This window comes from Nicotiana attenuata, unplaced genomic scaffold, assembly GCF_001879085.1.
Source record: "Nicotiana attenuata strain UT unplaced genomic scaffold, NIATTr2, whole genome shotgun sequence".
Lineage (NCBI taxonomy): Eukaryota > Viridiplantae > Streptophyta > Magnoliopsida > Solanales > Solanaceae > Nicotiana > Nicotiana attenuata.
In genome coordinates this window covers 94603-103692 of record NW_017670609.1, presented here as the reverse complement: position 1 = coordinate 103692, position 9090 = coordinate 94603, and positions in this window count along the sequence as shown.

Sequence of the window (9090 nt, the reverse complement as noted above, 5' to 3'; positions counted from 1 at the left end):
GTTGTACTGTGGTCGGAGACCTACCTATATAAGCTCTATATATAAAATAGATTCCAAGGTCTAGACCTGGTAACTCTTGGGGAGTGGACCTACATGCATGAAATGCAGCGTCCCCGACAAAAGGGACGTTAGTACGAAATAATGTACCGAGTATGTAAGGCAATAGAATAACTGAAAGCTGAAACTTAACTAATAATATATTAACTGAAACTAACTAGGAGTCAAAGATAATTTGAAAGTAAACTTATCTGCTGATATTGACTCAACTCTCTCAATATAGCAAGTAAAATAGTTTTCTGGCCTTATAATACTCAGTACGTACAACTGCTCTACCTTAATAGGCTCGCTCATAAGCGCTCGACCATACTAGACTCAGTATCTTGGCCATTTTGGGCTCACTCAAAGGAGCTCGGCCACGGTAGGCTCGGTATATAACTTACTATCTGATCCAAGGTTGGTCTGAGAAAGATCAGTGGTAAGGTTACTAATACGAAGCAAAAACTGAAGGGATATAGAAGGGAATTATGTTGTTACCTGCGCCGAGCAATGCATGCTATTGTTTATCAGACACTCAATAGAAAGAGAGTCCGTCTTTCTCCAATCTTTCTCTGAGGCCAGTGACTTTAGATAATTGGGAAGCTCCACCGAATTCAAAAGTACATAGAACCCTTTCAAAACTGAAAGATTCACACTTCGTTTTCCATGAGGGTCTTGAGAAGGTGACCAATAATATTTCCCAAGTTTTCGTGGTTGGGCGACCTTGGAGAAGAGGAATTTCCTATTTGTTCAGCTGGGGCCGGTGGAGAAGGAGCAACTGGTGCAGATAGAGAAGAAGCACTTGGTGTAGATGGAGAAGAAGTTTATACCGGCTCAGAAGTTGGCGGTTGAGGGAGACCAGGAATCGAACTTCTTTGACCAGAAATAACTGTGGGATACAAAAATGAGATGAAGCATTTTAGACTATTGCCATTTCCTCTTGAGTTCCTGAACTTCCTCAGGAGGTGGAGTCTGAAGCTCCCCCGACGGAGCATCTAGTTGAACTGATAAAGATTTTTTTCTTGTTTGAAGGGGGCCTCTTCACCATCAGCCCTTTCTTCATCATCAAGGACCACTTTGGTCGTCTGATTGGTGTTTCCTTTATTCTCTTTGAGTCCCAGCCACGAAGATAAGTTTCCTTTTTGGTTTCTTGTTTTTAGACTGGGACTCCGGGAGGAGGCAACTTCACTGGAGGCGCGAGTAGATTCACGAGCCCTCCGCCGGCTAAGGGCACCCTGCAGTACTCGTTTAGCTTTCGTCGGATCGTCAAGAGCCTCAATGTCGGGGTAAATGATGGATTCCTTCGGAAGTCCTATTTGGCACCAGAAGATAGTTAAATTTTTTGCAGAACGCATTGAAAGGTTGAAAAAAGGGAAGAAGAATTTTAGTTTACCATGGTTTTTGGATTTTCACCCGTATTTGTGAGTCATTTCCTTCCACCATCGGGTTTCTAGTGTAGTGATATCCATAATTTTCTCTACTCATCGGTCCAGACCTTGAACCTACGGTGGTTCTTAGGGAGTAGCTGGAAGAAAGGAAATAAAAGTCAGTAAAGAAAGAAGTTTTCTTTTTACGTGGAAAGGAAACAGATACCCGAAGACTTACGGAATAGATTCCATGATTCGGGGAAAGCTGAAGCTGTGATGGGACGATGTCCGTGGTAGCAGTGACAACAAATTCTTCCATCCATCCATGGTTCTTGTTGTCGTCAAAGATATTAATGAGGGCATGATGACTGCTCTTGCTAAGGTTTAGCACACCCCCACGAAAAACTTTAGGGAGTAGAGATTCATCGTATACACGAGAGTTAGGGTTTCCCCGATCTTAGAGTACAATTGTTCGAGGGAGGCCACCGTACGCAGAGCCATCAATATGGGCTTGGCTCATTGGGCCAGTCCAGCCCATCCCGTGACTTAGCAGGGTTAGGCTAGAATTTTTGGAGCCCATTTAAAAATGAGTCTTTTAAGCCCGGCCTGAGTAAGCCCATGGACCGTGAGGCTTAACAGAGGCTGGGCTGTGAGCCTAATAAAAATATGTATTTAAAGTATATAAAAAGCATATGACACAAAAAATAACAAGAAGAGTATCCCAAGCATAAAGTTTATCAAGCTCATCATATTAAAATATCAAAGTCTTAATACGTTAATTAGTTTAAAAAATTTTATTATTCTTAATATGTGACTAATTAATATCGCATACGAATTGTAGATGTAGATGAAAGTGAAGATGTTAAGACAACCTTCTCACAAGCGGATTCAAATGTGTTTAATGAAGATGATGTGTTGGATATCACATAAGCGTCATGGACGTTCTCTTGAATAGTTTGTTTTGAGTTTTGACTTTTAGTGAATGAAATATAGTCTTGTCTTTTACTTTTTAGTATGTATTGTGATATATTGGAACCGTATAAAAAGTTATTAAGTTTTGTAAAAATTTTCCAATAAATTTTTTTTAACTTTTAAATATTTATCTTTTTTTAGGTTAGACCTTAAAGAAAAAATATAAAATTACATTTAAAGAAAATAGTGGGTTGGCTCGCGGGGGCACGCAACCCACATAGGGCCGAGGTGCGCTGACCATTATAAGGCCCATAAAATGGTGGGCTAACCAGTCCAGCCCGTCAGTTGCTAAAGCCCACGTGGGCTGGGTGGGCTAGCCCGGCCCCGCCCATATTGACAGCTCTAACCGTACGCCATATGGATGGACCTACTTGTGCCAAGCAGACTTGGTACCGATGGCAAAACTCTAAGATTATTGGGTCAATTCCTTCACCTGCTCCCAAGGTGAAAGAGCTCAAAGTGAAGGGGTATATATAAACATACATGAACCCCAACTTGGAGTAGTTAACTCGTTCTAGCTCATGGGGGTCAACGTTGTTCCAATTACATTCCTCCTTCACAATAGGTATGCTAGGAGGACGAATGAAAGAACGGTACCTGTGAACAGGCCAAAATCTATCGCTTTTGGAGTTTGTAGGTGCTTTTTATTGTTGAAGAGTAGATGTCGTGCTAGGGTGAAATGGTATGATGGTATTTACGATTAAAGGTTCAGACTCGGCGTCAACCTCTTTGGTTCTGTTATTTTTTGGACCTCCACCGAACAAAAGGCTAGAATTCCCAAAGACATCAGTGTTAGAAGACATGACGATGAGGAGTTTATGAAGAAAAATTCTACTAAAAAGGTTGGAGTATGAAGAAGGCTTCTAAGATAAATCGGAGAAGAAGAAGTTGTAAAATGTAAAGAGTAAAGATGAAAAGTAGCGGAGAAGATATAGAAGGCAAAAATCGTGGCCATGATTACCTCAAGAACGGGCGACAATATTTGCCAAATCATGGGCTAACACATATTCAGGTCATTAAATGAAGAGAGACGTGCGTCCTTTAAAATGTCAGAAATTGTTCAGAAACTTACACGCTAAGAAAAGGGATTTTCTTTACCTTCTGGTGACACTAAAGTGTTGTCACCAAGAAGCAAAGGGACTATCTGTATATGATAAAATTGGATAGCAATAGTTGGACGAATGAGGGTGTTACGACCTAATCTTCCCTCCGTGAGATGTCTTGACGACACCTAGTCTCTATGACTAGGTAAGCCTAATAATTGCAGAAATAGTCAAAAATAAAAACATCCTTAACAATTAACAGCAACATATATTTAGATAATTGAAAGAAATGTCGCTTGGCATATACAATAACCAATCCTCAAATATACACAAAACTCTTCCAAGACCCGGAATAACATAAGTCAAAGGCTTTTGAGATTTTGTCTAACACTTCTATACATCAGTATCTAGAAGAAATAAGAAGAACAACACAAAAGAGATAGAGGAGGACTCCGAGGTCTGCGAACACGGGCAAATGTACCTTGAAGTCTCCGGAACAGCAGTAACAGTTGAACTAACAGCGAGGTTGGTAAGAGGTACGTGGATCTGCACACAAAAACATGTGCATACGAGTAGCATGAGTACACCACAACGGTACCCAGTAAGCGCCAAGCCTAACCTCGGTCGAGTAGTGACGAGGTCATCTCAGGGCCCTACTGGTATATATATACTAAAAAAGGCAGCACAAAAAAATTGCAGTATAATAAAAGACTGAAATTTAACAAGAATGGATTCACAGAAGAATAACAGTATAGTATACAGGAATAACAACAGGGGATCTCCCGAGATACCGTATCATAGTCCCAAAAGTAAATATGCAGGGGGATCTCCCGGGGTATCGTCCCGTAGTCCCAAAGTAAATATGCAGGGGGATCTCCCGGAATACCATTTTGTAGTCACAAAGAAAATATATTGGGGGATCTCCCGGAATACCATTCCATTGTCCCAAAGTAAATACACAGCTCAAACAATGAAATTAACAATTACGACAAGAAATCCTACCGTTTAGACTAAGTACAAGTCAAGGAATAAGCAGGAACCCACTAAGTATGCTGCACAGAGTTCTGATATTCTAGGCTAAACAGGATATTACACATGCTGGTATAACTCAATTAAGAAGAAAACATGTTATTACTCAGTAAAAATTGGGTTTCACAGCAAATAGCCCGTGTAGGCGCTCGTCACCTTACATACACGATGCTCACATATCAAAAATAGTACCAAATTGTAAGGGGAGTTCCCCACACAAGGTTAGGCAAGCCACTTATCTCGAACCACGCTCAATCAATCGGTAACAATGCCTTTTTCACGAATATCCGACTCCAAATGGCCCAAATCTAGCCAAAAGCAATTACATAACATAAATATAACTATAAGAAACTAATCTAATTAATGAAATCAAGGCATAAGCAAGAAATTTGAAAATCGCTCCAAAAAGTCGGCCAGGCCCATGTCTCGAAATCGCATAAAAGTCACAAAATATGAACACTCATTCACTCACGAGTTCACTCTTGCCAAAATTATCTAAATCCGATGTCAAAATCCCAATCCAAACCCAAAATCTTAGCTGAAGAACTTCTTCCCATTTTTTCTAAATTTTAAACCCAAATTTGAAATTAAAAGATAGAATTAATGATAGATTAGTAGGATATAACCAAAATCAAGTGTAGAATCATTACCCAATCGATGTCTGTGAAAATCTCTCAAAATCTCGCCCAATTCCAAGCTCTCAAACTTAAGTTTTGATAAAAATGGCCAAACCCCTCGATTTTGAAATTTTATATTCTGCCCAGGTAATTCCTTCTTCACGAACGCGGAAGGACCCTCGCATTCGTGAAGCACAAATTTGCTTCAGCCCTAAAACACTCATCGCGAACGTGATAAACTATTCGCGAACGCGAAGCTTACACACCCTGACTCTACGCGAACGCGGGACCCTCATCGCAAACGCATAGGCTAATTGCCTTGAGCTCCATTTAACCGTTCCTCTATGCGAATGCGAGGTCCATATCGTGAACGCATAGTCTTAATGTTCCATATCTTCGTGAACGCGGGAACAACGTCGCGAACGCAAAGAACAAACCCAGCTGGCCTCCCAGATGCCTTATGTGAACGCGAGACCTCGCTCGCGAACGCGATGATCGAAACCAGCAACACCAACACCAGATTTTCTGCAATTCCAACAAGTCTAAAAATGTTACGTTAACCACCTGAAATCAACCCGAGGCCCCCAAGACACCAACCAAATATACCTACCAGTCCCAAAACACCATACGAACTTAGTCGAGCCCTTAAAACACATCAAACAACAACAAAAACACGAATCACGCTCCAATCCAAACTTAATGAACTTGAAACTTCAAATTTCTATAACCGATGCCGAACCCTACCAAACCACGTCTGATTGACCCCAAATTTTGCACATAAGTCATATTCAACATTATGGACATACTTAACTTCCAGAATTGGAATCCGACCCCAATATCAAAAAGTCCACTTCCGATCAAAATCTCAAAAAATCGACTTTCGCCATTTCAAGCCTAAATCAGCTACAAACCTCCAAAATACAATCGTCTTCACATAGTTCCGACTGTAGCGCAAAACTAACTCTTGGAGTCATCTTCCCATAGTTCCGACTATAGTCCAAATCCTAAGACTTAAGTTTCTGTTTTAGGGACTAAGTGTCCCAAAACACTCCGAAACCGAAAACAAAACCTCCCGGCAAGTCAGATAAGCGGAAACAGATACGGGGAACACAGAAAATAAGGGATCGAGGCTATTACTCTCAAAACGACTGGTCGGATCATTACAGAGGGGATGACACGCGGAACTAAAGACAAGTGGGATGTGAGTCAGCAAATAACTGGTACTGAATGCAAGTGCATGACCGATAATGGGTGAATCCCGAAGGCAAAGTAGCCGAAAATAAAGATTCGAAGAATTGATACCGGATAGCATTGAATGAGCAGCCGTTACAGAGAATATTAGAATTATAGCCAACTGTTATGCAATCATCAATTACAATTTTATTCTCATTCAAGAGGAACATGATTTGGGGACGACACGAAATACTATGTACACAAAAAGATATATTCTATTCTCTAAATTATGAAGTTACTGACTTTCTTCTTCCCTCAATATTGTTTGTACTTATGCTATTGGAAAGATTAAGTGCATAGCTACGCTTGTATTTTCTTTAATTTCGTTTCATTCTCTTCTTGTTCTTATTTACCCAATATTTTTTGGGTCCAACGACTCACTTATTTGTAAACCACGTTATAAATTCAATCGTATCATTTTACAGGTATATATATATATATAGCAAAGTTCATATAACGGTATACTAGTCAATTGTTTTTCTTTTTTTTTTTTTGGTGGAGAATTGAAAAATTTATTCAACCAATTGTGTTTATTTACAGCTGCTAGTTCATATGGACTCTAAAGTTAGACCTTCCTATAAAAATTACCTATCTAATTGACATAACATAAATTTAATCGGTTTATACCGTCCCTGGCAACACGCTGCTATCATCAAACTACTTGGCAAAAAAGTCCCCTACCACTACTTGCGCAATAAACTCACCTCTCTTTGGCAACCTACAGAACCCTTCCAACTGGTTGACCTTGGTTACGACTATTATCTCATCAAATTCAAATGCACAACCACATATAAAAAAGTTATGCTCCAAGGACCTTGGTTTGTGGGTGCACAATATCTCACTGTACGACAATGGGAACAACGATTCAACCCAGCCGCTGCCCAGATAAGCCTCTCTACTATTTGGATCCGTCTTCAAGAACTCCCAACTGAGTATTATGACCTCCAAATTCTTCAACAGATTGGTAAAATGATTGGTACCTTATTAAAAATAGACACCTGCACTCTCCAAACTACTCGCGGACGTTATGCACGACTTTGCATTCTTGCTCCGTTAGGTAAACCTCTACCCACAGAAATCCTTATTGGCTCACACCTACAACCAATATTATATGAGGATACTACACCTTTTTGTATCAGCTGTGGTTGCCTTGGTCACATTGCCTCTTCTTGCACCAAAACCCAGTCACCACCCACCTCTACTTCCACCACCACACCCAATACTGACCAAACACCACTGCCTGCAAATGAAACCCCATGGAAAACCGTTATTTACCCAAAAAACCATCGCAATTCCCGGTCCTCCTCCACCAATCGCTAATCTCACAACACCAATTACCATAACTACACAAACACAAACCATTCCCCTTGCATTAATAAAAATTATTTACCCATCGCCAATAGATTTAACTTCACAAACTCTGAACCCACTTCCCATACTGCAAACGCCCACACCCAGGACGCCTTACCTCAATCTAATGGGCTCACAAGCAAGGCCCAAATTACTAATAATAAATCCCAGCCCAATCCTTTACCTTTCACCTTCTCTATACCGACCCCAATCCCAGGGAAACTTACACAAATGTCCCAAATAAACCTCAACTTACCAACCTCTAGCCATTAGTCATAGACTTACCAAAACTAGCCAACAAAAATTAAAAAACCAAATAATAGTGTTCTTTCTCTCAAAGAATCACATGCAAAAGTCCCCTTACATATTTTTAAGTGTGATTAGCAACATTAGATACAAGACGGAAAAGAAATTTCATGGACGGGGTAGCAAATAAGGTGTTGAAATACAAAAATCTATACAAATATTCCAAAAATCTAAACAAAAAAGGAACTTTTTCAATGGGTATAGTTGAAATTCATTGAAAATATATAGATAAATCAATATACAAAATTTGAGGAAGATTGGAGGTGATTTGGAGTGGTCTTGTATCAAAATCCATAATTAAATCGAGTTCAAAAAAAGTCTTCTGCGACACATGTATCAAACATGTATCACGCATGTATCTCACACACAGGTATACATGGATATACATGTGATACACAGTTGATACAAATATGATACATATGTGATACACAAATGATACACAGTGTGATACACATATCATTTTTTTTCATGTTCAGCTTTTACTTCGAATTTTCAATTCAAACCACCTCAAAACTTCACCAAATCATCCCAAAACTGAGATTCAAGCTCCTTATGTTGTGCCCAATCTATTCTAATAACACCCACTCAAAACAAAGCAAAAATTTGATATTTTTTTTGCTACAAATAGCTAATTGGCTAATTTGGCTAATATTAATAATATTTTATCAATTGGCCAATTTTTGTAATGAGCTACTTATAAATGGACATAGCTGGTAATTTCCCTTCTTTTTAATACACCACACCAAACAGTGGATAAGAAATAATCTCTGCATAACTAATGCTTGCATTAGTTACTAACCCATGCATTACTAATTTCTGCATTATTAATACACCTTATTCAACACTATTCTTATACACCCTACGAAACGACCCCTAAAATATCATTATATCGTATGCATATAGAAACACAAAATCAGAGTAGTAAATAATTATAATTTAGGGAGTAGCAGAATTTATAGTACATTTGTTCGAATAAAGATATATTATGCTACTGGTGAATTGAAACCAAGTTCCATAGTACTACATCCACAAGGTCGGTAAAGAGCATAATATGCTACAAAAGTAATTTAATCGTCCAAATTTATGTGATATTTTTGCCTTTTAGTCGGTCTCAAAAAGAGTGATGCATATCTAAAT